Source organism: Gorilla gorilla, chromosome 11 (genome assembly GCF_029281585.2).
Source record: "Gorilla gorilla gorilla isolate KB3781 chromosome 11, NHGRI_mGorGor1-v2.1_pri, whole genome shotgun sequence".
NCBI lineage: Eukaryota > Metazoa > Chordata > Mammalia > Primates > Hominidae > Gorilla > Gorilla gorilla.
Window position 1 is genome coordinate 44,851,975 of NC_073235.2, and position 15,725 is coordinate 44,867,699.

General features: G+C 36.4%; 1 long non-coding RNA gene across 1 annotated transcript; it reads left to right on the plus strand.

Moving 5' to 3' along the window:
• The first annotated feature begins 632 nt into the window (after positions 1–632).
• Positions 633–4,585, plus strand: LOC134756619 (uncharacterized). The gene is made up of 3 exons (XR_010129504.1): positions 633–757; positions 897–983; positions 4,441–4,585. It is a non-coding gene; the product is annotated as an uncharacterized lncRNA (long non-coding RNA).
• The last annotated feature ends 11,140 nt before the right edge of the window (positions 4,586–15,725 follow it).

Here is a 15,725-nt window from a genome sequence, read left to right on the forward strand (position 1 = left end):
TCCTCTAAATTCTTTTTACACTCATAAAATTTATTTTAGACTAACACAAATTAAAATAACCTTGGCAGAAATATGTAATGCAGAGTATGGTTCATTTTGACTCTTGAAGGTGGAATATGAGAAGGGTGAGAAAAATACTCACCGTGGAATTAGCAATAATTTTAAACATTCTCCTCTTAGAAACATCTGGCTGAGGCCCAGACACTTTAGGCCTCCTTTTAAAATGGGAATTGATTCCTGGAAGGAAACCAACATTGTCCACAATAAAATCTATTGCTTTGTGAATGAATTGAATTAGTGTCCTCAATTGAATACAAAGAGAGAAGATAAACCTGTGACTATGAATATGCTCCACAATCTCATAGAATTTTGTCCATTTCAACCAAATGGTTTAATAACCTTCCTAATTAAACAAATTGTCAGCTGCGGGAACATGCTGAAGCTTGCCTAAAACTATTCCTTTGGATACAGTTTTGGGCCAAATTAATTTTCATGATGGTTCTTCCACTTGTGTGGCATTGATTGCAATTCATGGAAATGTGTGTATCATCTTTCAGCTCTGTTCTCAATGTTGTGTCTGAAAATGACTTTCCGTAGCTCTTCAGTATTCCACCAGGATTCTGGACAAAGAACAGTTCATCTGTGCCCGTTTGCAGACAGTCACCTGGGTTACTTTTCTCCGTCTCCTCTCTACTAACAGTAGCCTGGACAGTGAGTTCTGCAGTAATGAGATTTTCCTAGACAACCTGACTTGCTGGTGAGTCCCAAGGATGGGGGTAGGGGCATTATAATATTTTGGGTCTTCAATGTAGGTCGCCTTGATGGATTTCAAAAAGTGATCTCATGAAGGCAAAACATTATTAAGAATTATCTGTTCTTTGTTTTGAATATCCCAGGGTCTCTTCTTTAAAAAGATGACATCTAGATTTAGAAATGAGGGCAGCATGTCATTTCCTTGAAAAAGAATAAGGATCTGTACAGAGGTGAGTAAATTATCATGGTGGTAGGGGTGCACTAAAGGGAATATAATAGTGTTAGCGGAGAAAGCAAACATGTAGGCAGGGTGATGAATGAGTGGTTTATACAGTGAATCACATTTGGCTTTTGACACTGACCAGAATTCATTCTTCAAATAGTCCAAGTTTTATCCATCAGTTATCTCTTTCTTTTTTTTTTCATAGGCCTTCCCCACCTCTCCTAGGCAACCCTGCTTCCTCGAACTTACACAGGGGAGGTTTAGGATAAGTTAAGATCAAATAACAGAAAACACAGAATGAAAACCAGAAATAATTAAACAGCTTCCTTTGTTTTTTTTTTAAGAAAAATATTTTACTTACAATTTTACAGCTTCTCCTTAAATTATTTCTAATAGTATTCAAGGGAACACTATATTCTCTTGAAAATAAAAAAAATGCAACTTACCGTTGCTCTATAATACTTTTATCCACACTTTGTTCTTTCTGTGTTTATTTCATGCTGTGCAGCACTCGCTTCTCATACATAGGACCTTCAAAGTTTCACCTTCAGAACCACTTGCCCAAGACAAATTAGCACAGCAGGAAATGATAGTTGCTCTGAGTGACTCAAGAGGAAAAATATACATTATTTCTCTCTAATCTGCTGAAGCACATTTGACTTGATTCCCATGTCGATTTTCATTTTGACAAGACAGATAGCAAATGAAGCACAATGGTATAGATTTGAGCATTTATTCCCATTTTCAAGGCACAAGTGGAGAAATCTTTCCTGGTTGATGACTTAAAGCATCCTGTCAGTCTGTTCTTAAGTATGAAAGTGTTCGGAAATCAGGATGCTGTAATATGCCATTGCAATATCCCGTTAACTCACTGGGCTGAGCAGTACTTTGAGGTGTCAAGGGCGAAGAACTCTAATTCAACTGCCACTGATTTGTTACATTTACCAATGAGACAAGGCACAATAATGCTGGAGGGTTAATTTTTAAAACTACCTTCGAGCTCAGGAAGAGTTGAACCCTTAGAGTAGGAGGCATAGATTTGTCATCATTCCTTGCCACTTCCTTTACTCGTTGGAACCAGGCATGCACTGGCAGACATGCTTCCTTGAGAGCTGAGCCTGGAGTCTGTGACTGGGAAAGGTTTTTGCCTTTATGAAGTCACATATATTGTCCTGACGTCTTATATGATATGATTATTTGGTTTTCAGGGAAACTTCAACCATCAAAAGAAAGGCATTGATTTATTTTCAGTATTATCATTATTATTATTTTTAGAAATTCTTCCCTTCTTCAGGCTAAGAAAAAATAAAATTGTTTTTGAAAAGATTCTAGACTTCCATGCATGGATGAATACACTTTTGAAATAAAAAGCAGAAAGGAAAAACATCAGATTTTGCATTTGGGAAGAAACATCCGTTGTTATTTTCTGAATTCAAAATCTACATTCCTTGGGTGATGGATACTGCGTAATACTGGATTTCATTCTCCACAATGTCTAAAACCACCATCTGTGGGTGAATTTTAATAGCAGTGTCATGTGCCATAGTTTTGAGATCACATGCCTTCACTTTTTTATTTATTAACCACAGACTATAGTTATCAATCTTAATTGTCATCTTGCTGTATACATGTGGTGAAAATTAAACTGGAGGGAAGGAGGATGACTATGTGAAAATTGATCACAACTCCAAAAATCACCTCAAAATTATCAACTCAAATTGAAATTAATTTAACAAATTTCATTTACACTTTCATTATATATGAGACTTTAGCAAAAGCTTATGGAAAAATCAAACAATAAGACACAATGCCTGCTATCACAAAGTTGACAAAGTTGTAAGGGGCAAAAACAAGTATTCTCTCTCTCTCTCTCTCTCTCTCTCTCTCTCTCACACACACACACACACACACACACACACATGCATGCAGACACAAATATAAATCACAAGGTCAATTCTATTAAACAGGTAAATACAGTATTTTGAGGCTATGAAAGAAGACAAAATTATATGACTGAGAAACTATAAATAGAACATTAATTATGAGCAGATATAAATTATTCATGTGAATTTTCAAAACTTTAAAAAATTTTAGAACACATTTAGATTTACAGAAACGTTTCAAAGACAGTACAGAGACACCCTTTATATCCAGATTCCCCCAATGTGAATATCGTTTATAACAATGGAGCATTGGTCAAAACTAAGAAATTAACAGGATATGCTACTATTAACTAAACCACTGACTTTATTTTCATTGACAGGTTTTTAAATAATGTTATTTTGTGTTCCAGGATTTAATACAAAATACATCATTGCATTAAGGATATAAATTATTTTAATTCATAATTGCATCCTTAATAGTGACCCTTGATAGAGGTGGTGAGGTAAGATAACGTTGGGTTGTAGGATCAGAAACGACTAATTTCAAATTCTTCTTTTGCCAATTATCTCACCATTGTAACAGCAGTCATGTAACCGAAACTTTCTAGGCCCCAGGTTGGCTCAGCTTTGAAAAAAGAACAATAACAGTAGCAACTTCTGCATTGTTGTACTAAGTGAGGGCATGTATTTAAAGTGTTTAGCTGGTGTCTGACCCTAACATTTAGTGATTGTTAGCAAACATTATGCTTGATTATATTGATCCACTTAAAAAATGAAATTGTGAAAGTAAAATGCTGCCAGAGATTTTAAAACCTGTATATGATGTAAGAATAGCAGTGCATTTTTACATTTCAAATTAACATTACACGTATTAAAGCTGGAATAATAGTAAAGAGAAATTTCAGAGGAACTCTGTCTTGATTTGGATAGTAACAAGTGAATAAGAGTTGGATAGACAGGAGAGAAGGATAAGATATTTTAAGCGCACATGTAAAAGAGCGCACCACAAATCTGAAGAAGGGGCAGGAGATAAGTTTAGCAATAAAAGTAGATTTATGAATATGATTAGTTAGGGGAAAGCTGGAGAGGAAATTGGGACCAGTTTTGATGGGCCTTGAATGTCAGGGTAAGAGGATTTGACTTGATTCTGTAGGCAACATGATTTCATAAGGTGGGCAGAAATTGTTTGCCATGGGATGGGTCTTTTTCAGAGCACATTAACTCTCATTAATAGCCCATAAGGGAGATACATAAAGTACTGAAAATATTTTTAGATGATACAGCAAGATTCCTGGACACATAGACAGGTACTGAATTAACACTTAAGTACTTATTCTCTGGAATATTTAAAAGTAATTTTTAGCTCTTATGCAATAATCACATGAAGCATTTCTGGATCAATTTTCATTTGGAAACCACCCACTTGGTTAATTGCAGATAAAATGTCAAAAATATTTAACAGCTTATTGAAAATGATATTTTGGCCTATATCTGTGAGTTAATATGGGTTAATATGAGAAATGTTTGTCAAGATCTCTATTGGTATTGTCTCAGCCATGACTTTTGTATTTGTCATTTTAGGTGCAACTGGGTGATAACGCACATATTTCAAGGTATAATATGTGTGTGTGAATATGCTTGACTATTAGAACCATAGTATAAAATAGTGAGAGGAAATTATAAAGAGAATTTCTTTGGACTTAGTGTCAAGAGGTTCATGTCCTGGCTCTATAACTTTTATCATCCATGTGACGTCAACACATCTCAGGTTCTTTGAACTTTATTTTTTTTAAAGCTGTCAATTAGAATTGATAATATATAATAACAGCTTCTCAAACTTAACATAAGTGTCGAGTTAAATTTTTAAATGGGAGTATTTTGTAAAATGCAAATATTATTACAAATATCAGTCACTATTTTATGATGTTATTTCAAAATGCTAGATTTCTCATGTTTGGGGTCCAAACAGTGGAATAATTTATATCTGTGAATTTCCTTTTATCTTAATAGTTTTAACTTTTACATCAGTTTTTCATTTATATTACAAAAGAGCCAATGGAACAATATGAATTTACCCTGAATGCTTTTTTTCTCTGTGTCCATTTCCAACTAACAGTGCCATGCAGGTGTGAAATAACAAAGAAGCCAAATACTGGTGAAAGAAGTGAAATTAAAAGATTGATTCATCCAAAAAAGGTAATAGTTAGACTTCCTCCCGTCGAGCTGACTGCAATATCTTCCCTTTACCTTCAGGTTCAAAACATAGCCCTCTTTGATGTCTCATAAACATTTCCTAATAATGTTCTCAAATGAGATAGAGGATTATAAATGAAGTAATGAGCCTCACCCATGAGGAGAATTGAAGAGCTCTTAAAGAAAATCTGCTTCTGAAGATACAGATTCTAGAATCAGGGAGTTGTCCCCAATTCCCAGAAGTTCAAACCCAGTGATTATCATGGAAAGCCAGAACTGATAAATGATTTGTAGAATGTCTCAGTTTTTGGTGAAATTTCTTCAGATGAATAAATGATTAAAATGGCTCAATGAAAATCACACACAAAAGGGTGAAATATAATGACTATCTGATCTGTTAAAAGGAAAAAGCTTTTAAACTAATCGATCTTTTCCACAACAATTTATGTCATAGCCTTTTAAGATGATCCCATCTTAAATGGGGAAGTGACAAAGAAATATACATCTAATATACTTGTTCAATGGATAGATTTTCAGTACCCTAAGAAAATGCATTTGAGAGCTTTCATTTTTAAAGGGGACTACACATTAGATGCTTGTAGATGATCTTATCATCTTATGTTTAGTTTTACCCTTGTTATTGCTAAGGGTTACAAGGTAGGAAATTGAGACCAAGACTTTTTTCTTTGGGCTTGATGGGCAATTGTGTAGCAATCATTTAACCTCCCTGTGCTTCATTGATGGCATCTCTCAAACGACTACACTAATGTATGTCACGCTAATGCTTGCCATCCATCTACTTCTTGGGCACATTACAAGGGTTAACTAATAAGGCTGATAAGCACTTTGCAAATTCAAAGTACAAAGTAGAAGTGCTAAGTAAGCTAAATAAAAAGAAGAGACTCACCTGATGGTCAACCAATTTGAATTTTCAATGATTTATGGATTTAATGAATACTTTCTTCTACCTTTTGAAATAAATTAAAGCCATTTTAGTACAATTTAAAAACTCATTTCAGAAATACAGGAATGAACATAGTGTGCATCATTTCTAATGTGAACAAAGATTTTGTATTACTCAGGTGTTTTCAAAATATACTACTGTTGTGTATCACTTTTTGAAGAAGTCATAAGTTGTTTTTTTGTTTCTGCCCTTTTGCTGTGGTGGAATATGTCATAATGACAAAATAATAAAATACTCTAACTGGTGAGAAAACCAGAATGGCAAAGTACAAGTTTCCATTGACTTCTAGGGGGAAATATCTCAACCATGGGAAAGAAAGATAAACTCTAAGGGAGAAAGGGATTTATTCCATCTTGGTTTAATATTCAGTCCTAGTCACACCTACTTCAGCTGTCACGAAGAAGACTAATTAGTGCCAGTGGTGATGGGAGTTTTTGTGATGCCAACTTTTGTCCTTTAAGAACTTGATTAAACTTAAAATCATTTCCTATACTCTGCAAAACAGAATGTTTTGACGATGTCTCAGCCACGTCACAGATGCAACCATTTCTATCAAACTTTGACATTACAGTTACTGTTACAGTAGGTAGCTAACCATTCATGAGTGGGGCAGGAGAGTGCTCCCCTCACCCACCAGGAATGTCAGCTGACCACCAGGTGATGGACAGGCAGTTGTCACACTGCCTCTCTAAAAAATAATTGGTCTTAAGACAGTGCCAGGGAAAGGTAGTTTCCCAATAGATAAAAATACCTGTGATTGATAATCAGCACCTTTTAGGAATTGAGAGAGTGAGCTCAAGCATGCATATTAAGAGGCAAAAATGGCAGAGTATGACCTTCCAGGGGCATTCCACTAGGAAAGGGAAGAATGCCTCAGGTGAGCATGCGTATGACTTCAGTAAATACACTGCACTTGTTCACGTCCCAAGTGCTAGCAGGCCACCACGCATGTGGGCAGGTCACTCTGAGGGGAGTATCAAGGAAAAGGCGATGTAGGACCCCAGAAGTATGCTAACATATAAAACCCCAAGTCAAAGGTCAAATGCTGCACTTGACCTCCAAGATACCTGCTTGGGCCTCTTCCAAGTTTATTTCCTTTCTTTCTGTCCTGCTCTAAAGCTTTTTAATAAACTTCCATTCCTGCTCTAAAGCTTGCCTGGGTCTCTTCTTCTGTCTTATGACCCTCAGTTGAATTCTTTATCCTGAGGAAGCAATAATTGAGGTTGCTGCAGACCCCACGCAGAATCACAGCCAGTAACCTGGATAACTTCCACCGGTAACAGTTATAGCTAAAGGTGGACAGCAAAGTGCAGAGTAGGGTTATTATCTGGAATAATAGAGACCAATGACACTTTGCCATGTGTATTAGTCAGCTCAGGCTGCCATAATAAAGTACCACAGATTGGGTGACTCAAACAATAGACATTTCTTTTCTCACTGTTTTGGAGGGCAGAAGTCCATGATCAAGGTGCTGGCGAATTTGGTTTCTGGTGAGGGCTGTCTTCCTGCCTTGTAGATGGCCACCTTCTTGATGTGTCCTCATATGGCCTTTCCTCTGTGCTTGCTCAGAGAGCCAGCAAGCTGCAATGTCACTTCCTTTTTATAAAGACACAAGTTATATATCCTGTTAGGGGCCCATTCTTACCACCTCATTTAACCTTAATTACCTCCATAAAGTCCCTCTCTCCAAATACAGTCACATTAGTGGTGGAGGCTTCAACATACAAATTTTGGAGGGACACAATTCAGTTCATAACACTATAATACATTAGATCATTGAGACCCAAACAGTCTTTATTTGACTGTTCTAGACACTTGCAGAACCACAGTATTCCTATCTACTTTATGTGTTTGAGACTAAGCATAAAACTGTATTCTTCCTCTCTGAAGGCTCTCAAGGAGAATCTTTCCCTGTTTCTGGTGGCAGCTGCAGGTGTTCCTTGGCTCATGTCCACATCACTGCGATCTGCCTCAGTCTTCACCATAACCTTCCACTCTGTGTCTCCTCCTTTTCTATAGGGACAATAGTTTGCATACACAACAATCTCTGTTCTATTTGAATAACAATGACCCTGTTTCCATTTTTTTCCATTTTCTATAAACAGTAGTTTCCATATATAACAATCTCTGTTCTACTTGAATAATGATGTAGTTAAGAACAATATATTTTCATCAGTCTCCAATCTAAAAGTAGTTATTGAGAAACAGTTAAAAAATGTCCCTTATAGCTCTCAGGACTGGTCTTAGAGCTAGTTGGAAAAATCGAGTGATATGACTTTATGGCTATACCTTTTCTCCCTCTAGTAAACAACATACATTACCTGATTTGCTTGAAATTCAGCCAGAGAAAAATTCATCTCAGTACCTAATTCTCCGACTAAAGCAAGACTTTTTAAATGTAAAAAGTAATTCCCTAGACACCTGAGTGTTGAGTTAAATTGCCAGACGTCAGCATCATCATTTCAACCCAAAAGGTGTAGCATACAGAATCTCCATCCCAAACTTGAAGCCAGTAAGTGTGGATGGATTAGTTTTGGAGATTAATTGTATAATTTACTTAATTACTTAAGAGTTTACAGCCCTGCATTGGTTTTGGTGTTATAGTTGCATTTTAAAAGTTGTATTAGCACTCAATATTACCCCTTTCATTATTCTAATAAGGAGAAAGAAACAGAGTTTGCCTAAAGAGTAGAAAGGCCAATTCAGCCCAATATTGGAAAAAGGCCAGACAGTCACTTGGGTGGACAAAATAGTGGCACAATCCTACAACACACAGCTGTAAACCAAAAACAAAACTCTAAGGCCCGCAACCATCTGAATGAACTTCCTCCTCAGCCAGGGCACTCTTAAAATTTAACCTGAAAGACTGGTTCAGGCCATGACTGGAAGCAGAGGTGACACATGCCCCATTATACCTCCCTGGCATTAACATCAACAGATCTTAAGTCTGATAAGAAATATTTACAATCTATTCTCTCTAAAGCCTGCTACTTGAAGGCTTCCTTCTCCACACAATAAGAACTTTGGACTCCACAATCCTTTATCTTAATCCAGACATTTTATTTCTATTGATCCCAGGTCTTTAGATAAACTCAACCAATTGTCAATCAGAAAATTTTTAAATCTACCTATAATCTGAAAGCACCACACAAAGCACCCTCCACTTGAAGCTGTCCCATTCTTCTAAGCCAATCCAATGTATTTCTTAAATGCCTTTGATTGAAGTCTCACATCTCCCTAAAATGTATAAAACCAAGCTGCAGCCTGACCACCTTGGTCACTTGTTCTCAGAACCTCCTGAGGGCTGTGTCACGGGCCTTGGTCACTCATATTTGGCTCAGAATAAATCTCTTCAAATATTTTACAGAGTTTGATGCTTTTTGTCAACACATCTCAGAATACATTCAGTAGCCAGCAATCACATTTGTCTCACCAGTGGTCATTTAGTTTCAGAACATAATAATCTGTCAGATTCAATTAAAGCCAAAATTTGAATGATATCTATTTAGCTGTTTTGTAATCATTTAATTTCTAAATACATTCTTCTTACATAGTTAAATTAAATACTTAAATATAGAGAGTTTATTCTAGTTTTTGTGTGTACATTTAGTAGGCTCTAGTTGTTTAAGGTTTACAAAATAAGTGAACGTGTTCAATATCACCAGATTTTGGCCTATTTTGACTTTTTCATTATTCACGAGGAGTTATTCAGTCATAGAATGATTGGGAAGTTCACTGCTCTCTTCCCAAAGGAGAGGAATTACGAAAATTTATTTTACAATTAAGATCTGTGTTTCTTTAAAGGTGTAGTTTTTAGTTGCTTATCATTCGGACTCCAAATGTAATGCTCCACTGAGACTTTCAACAAGGGCTATGATAAGGGAAGAACACAAAGAGGAGCTTTTGCTAATTTCATTATCTTTGTACATATAATTAAGTTAAGGATCTTGTGATGAGATAGTCCTGGATAGAGGTGGTCTCTAAATCCAATGGCAAATATTTCTATAGAAAAGGAGGAGACAGAGTAGAAAGTTATGGTGAAGACTGGAGCAGAGACTAGAGTGACGCAGCCATGAGACAAAGAACGCCTGGAGCCACCAGAAGCAGGGAAAGATTCTGTTTGAGAGCCTTCAGAGAGTATGGCCCTGCTGACACTAATTTTGAATTTCTGATGGCCAGAACTATGAATGGATAAATTTCTGTGGTTTTAAGCCTCCATGTTTGTGGCAACTTATTGCAGCATCCTTAGAAAACCAATGAAGTCAGTAAGCTACGTCAGTGATTCGCTAGTGGAAACCCCATGCAGGGACCATGGGTGATAGAGACAAAAGGATAACTGGGAGCCTCATCCATGCACCCACCAGTCTTGTAGAATCAGAGTCCTCATTGATCGGCTAACTGCACAGGTATCAAATGCACAGAACTTTTGACTTCCAGTAGGTGGCCTCCAGAGGAACTACCAGAGTGGGCATGCGCTTGTTTCATATTTCAGCTTTGCTTTTTGCTATCTATCACCAGTGTCTGGATGATTCAGCAGAAGTGTAAACCCAAAATGTCCTGTCTGCAATCAACAGATAACAAACCAGCTTCACTGAGCTGCTTTAGTACTTACTAGGGCAAAAACCAAGGACAGTATCAGAGATAATAGGTAAGAGAATATGTATAGGAAGGTAGTATGTGATATGGATAGCTACCATAAACTTAGCTTAGCAAGGAAAGTATTTCGTAAACTGAAAAGTATTGATCCTTTGAGGTATCATGACAAGATAAATGGATTTGAACTTGGTTATATGAGCTCAAGAGTGGCAGAGAGAAGAAATCTCTTTAGATTAATAGGAACATCATTTTGACATCAGTGGCAGGGTATATTATGGTAATCCAGGCTATCAAGCTCCTTTGTTCTTGTATTCTGTGGTTCTGCTTTAAGATAGTGGGGAAATAACGTCAAGGGTACTCTGTTAAGGAGATCTGGTAATTAGAGACCGTTTGGACAAAATACATGCCGAATTTTTATTCACTAACTCAAAAGAACATCTTTTGTGCCAGGCCCTTCTTTAGGGCCTGAGAATACACTGAGGAATGACACATGTAAATGACACACTTAGGTTCCCTCCTAAAGCGATCTCTACATTTATCCTTCTAAAAAAGTAAATTTCTGTCTAAAACAAATGCACAAAGTAAATCTGTTTGTGACCTTTAACTTTTAGATTATTTGTTTAGTCCTATATAACTGCTGCTTTGGAGCCTACCTTTTATTTTATATCTCTTGTTTGCCCTCTAAAAGAATAAAAAGGCCACTGGGCTTACTCTTCTCCAGGAATTATCTTAAAGCCTATGAAAGGTCCACATCATAGCCCAACTATACTACCAGCACTGTCCTGAGAATGCAAGAAAAAGGGGTGTCTTTGGCCACAAATTTTATCTGACCTAAGTAATAATACCTTCCATTTGTCTATAACACTTTTATCTTTTTTAAGGAGCTTACACAGTCATTTCATTTCATCCTCATACAGGATCAAGTTTCAAGGCCAAATTGTTCTGTACATTGCCAGCTGGCTCCTTGAATTGCTGGCTTTGACTTCCCAGTGTGCCACTAAATATTGAGCAGGGAAGTTAAACAGGAATCTCTTGAGACCATATTTCTGCCCTAGGCAATGGTAACTCACATTCTCCTGCAATTTATTCTTCTCATCTGTGAATAGAAAAACAACTTTTCCTCATCAGGAGAGTCCTGATTTGGACTTGGCATATCAGAATATTGGTCTGACTGGGCAACATAAGTAAATGTAAAAATGACTTTGGAAATGATTCTGTTGTAAGGAACACACTTGTCAATTTTTCCATTAGTCTATCATTTGAAAGGAAAGCAGTGACCTGAACTTTCAACTGTCATTAGAGTAGTAAAGTCAAGCATCATGTATCACACATATTTAAGGAGCAGTTTCCTGTAATGTCTTGCAACGTGCTTGGATGCCCTGGATATGAGAAGAACAATGAGAAGGTCAGAAACTGCCAGTTGTTTTACAGAATAGTTTGAGTGAATGTCTTAAAGTTATAAAGGTAAAATGCTACCAATTTTTTTTGTATATTTCAACTTTTAGAAGTAAAACTAATGAAAATGGAAGTAGAGATGACAGCTGAAGTACGATTTACTTTTTGCATTGCTATATTTTAAGGACTCTCTGAATACATTAAAATGGACAGAAAGATTTTATAATGTTTCAAATGAAATAAAATATTTTCAGTATCATTTTTTCCAAAAATTAGTAATATACATGGAGATAAAATTTACTATTTCCAAAGAAGTTAATTGTTTTCTTAAGATAATTAAAATATTATTAATTTATGTTGGTGATAGAGAATAACAATATTCAGAGTAGATGATACATATTCGAGATACAAAACAGATTTTAAAAATTAATAATTTTAAAACATAAATGGAATAGAAATAACCTTAAATGTAGAATATATGCACAATATTTTTTAAAGTCTCACAATACAAATGCTATGAAATTCAACTAATATAAAATGTACATGCTATCTCTGCATTGGATATTTACTATGTAAACTCTCTAAGATGTAGTTCCCTTTAGGATTAAGAATTAGATCAGTGTGGGAAAACAGACTTCTCTTCTAATTCTTGGGGGGAATGTAAAGCATGATTTTGCAATCTATTTTAGCAATAAAAGTCAAGAGTTTAATAATTATCCATAATTATAATTCCTAACACCTAGGAATTATGCTTTTGAGAAGTTAATTATAAAATAATCCAAAATATAACTAGAAACTAGAAAACTTCTAAATACCCAACAACAGGGAATCTCTCTGCACATTACAGTATATATCATGTAATTTTGTAAAAAATATGATACAGCCTAAAAAAACTATTTCAAAGACATATGCTTTGAAACAGAGCAAATGCTTTTGACATAATATTTATAAAAATATAGGAAAAATTGTATGAACAGTGTGACCACAAATACAATATTTTAACAATTAATATTTGTAATGACAGTATTATGAATAAATTTTGAAAACTATCTATGTATATATCTTTTATTATTCAAGGGGTCTTATTCCCTAACCTATAAAATACTATTTAAAATCTTGGAAAACAGGTTTTTATATAAAGAAATTCTTGGAGAATTAAGCTTAGGAGTAGTGGACTGGTGTGAATGAAGGTGGCTCATTTTAGCATACGTTAAGTAAATAGACTTCTGAAGTACTGTTTTAAATCCTGTGGGATGCCCTGGGAATTGCACTTTCTTGGAGATTCTCCCATAGTGGGAAGCAATGGTTTGTAGTGGCTTTTTGTGATTGTGACTTGGCCTTCACTTATCAAAGAATGACTATCACTTCAGAGAAATGTTCCTGGCGGGAATAGTCATTGACTATGTGATCTCCATAATGCAAGAAGAAACTGGGTTGAAGGAACTTTCTATTTGCAATACTTTCTAGATAACTGTTCTTTTGACTTTTGAACATAAAGCTCTCATCATATAGAAAAAAATTCTGATTTATTATTATTATGATTTCAAGATGGAGTCTTTCTCTGTTGCCCAGGCTGGGGTGCAGTGGCATGATCTTGGCTCACTGCAACCTCGGCCACCCGGGTTCAAGTGATTTTCCTGCCTCAGCCTCCAGAGTAGCTGGGACTATAGGTATGCACCACCACACCGGCTAATTTTTGGTTTTCATTTTATTATTTTTATTTTTAGTAGAGATTAGGTTTCACTATGTTGGCCAGGCTGGTCTCGAACTCCCGACCTCAGGTTATCCACCTGCCTTGGCCTCCCAAAATGCTGGGGTTAGAGGTGTGAGCCACTACGCTCTGCCTGATTTATTATTTTAAATGATTTATTTTATATTATTAAATGACTTACACATAAATAAAAGGCTCACTAATTTAAGCTAGTTAACATTTCCCTTATTATCTAAGTGACGATGTTTCAGGATAGGAAGAGAACCATGTGAATAGAGGAAGAAGGTAAGAAGCTGGTATCTACAAAGGACCCAGGCTGAAAACCCTTAGCTGTGTAGGTGGAGGGACATCATAACTTTTTGATTTTTTCTTTTTAAAGTGCTATCACAGGGCATGTTAGGTTTACTATGATGGAGAGCAGATTGAGTGAGAACGTTGAAAGAGATTCCACATCCAAATGAGGCGACTGAGGAGAGTTCACAAGGGAAACAAACAAGAGTGGGCAAAGAGCCCTAGGATTGGTAGGTGAGGAACCATTATAACCTCTAATCTTGAAGCCAAGAAGGAGTAATTGCTTGGAAATCCAAGAAAACTAAAATCATAGAAGAGGGCCACCTGACAGCAGATAGAAGCTGTGGTCTTTGATAGAGGGACATTGTTGACTGCTGAGATTGATCCAGGAGCTATTCAGTAGGATGGATAATCTGACCTCACTTTCTCTCATGCTTCTCACCGACCAACCCAAGCTGGAAGGAAAGGCAATCTGTAATCCACAAAGGGTACCCTCAGGGCACAGAGCAAGATGGAGAAGGTGAAGAGTGGATCTGAAAAATGAAATGATTCAGCACACAGGTATTCTTAGTGGGGACACTCTTTTCATTTAATCCCCGACTTTCTTGTTTAGGTTACAGCTGTAAATATGACTAAAATAATTTTTTTTTAACTAGGAAAGAGACAATAATGAGAGCCTTAGCGGAGAAAGTTAAAAAGTGGAGTAACTGGAACTTCATCTACTTCAAGAGTCCTGTGAGCAGGTTGCATCTCTATGGTTACAAGTGAAAGAACCAGAAACTGGTGGGTTCATTTTTCACAGAGACATGGTAAGACTCTAGGAGGAGGCAGAATACCTTCAAGTCCTAGGTGACAAACAGTGACTTAAAGTTCGGGACCAGGGCCTTCTTGACCACTCTTGTGGGAACTACGTAAAGCAGTTTATGTGCTTTCATAGTCAACATGGACCCTGAGCTATAAAATATAAAAGCTCACTGAGGAACACACTCATCAGTGAGACTTCACCAAGTATCTTGGACAAAAGAAGACAGAATATGGTAGAAGGAAAATATCAAAAGATATTTGATAACTGATTTTGCCACAAAGGAACAGGAGCCAGACTATAATTCCAAATCACCTGCATTAAAAGTATGAGAAGAAGAGTGATGGAGAGAAGTCAGAAGTAAAGGGAGGAGTGCCCTCAGCCTAGAGATGATTTGCCCTCAATCTTAGATCTCCTACTCTGTCTTCACCAAGGGTCAAAGGGCTGGCCCAGGGCTGGATTACACATTTTAGCCAAAGAAGAGTTGTAGAGGAAAGATGATGTTTGCAATAGAGGAAGGAGGTCTACAACTTTGAAAATTGTGTTAAAAATATTTGTTTAAAATATTTTCACTCTAAATTTTCCTCTTAGCGTAGCATTGGTTGCTTTTTCAAAGTCTTTCTCTGACTAGTTGCTAAACCTTTTAGGGCTCATATGTGTCACTCTTTGGTATCTCTCAGTTAAGACATTTTGATGGGTCTAGCTGCCTAAATTCAGGTTGGTATCAATCCTTATCCCCATAATTGATTCATGTATAATAAAATTGACCTCATTTGATAGTCAAGACTGATGAGTCTTGGGACATATGGATATGATTTTATTACCATCAATTTTAAGAATTAAAGTTTGGGCAACATGAGAGTCCAAAAATGGGTTTAGCATGCTACATCCTTAACCAATTTCTATAAATCACT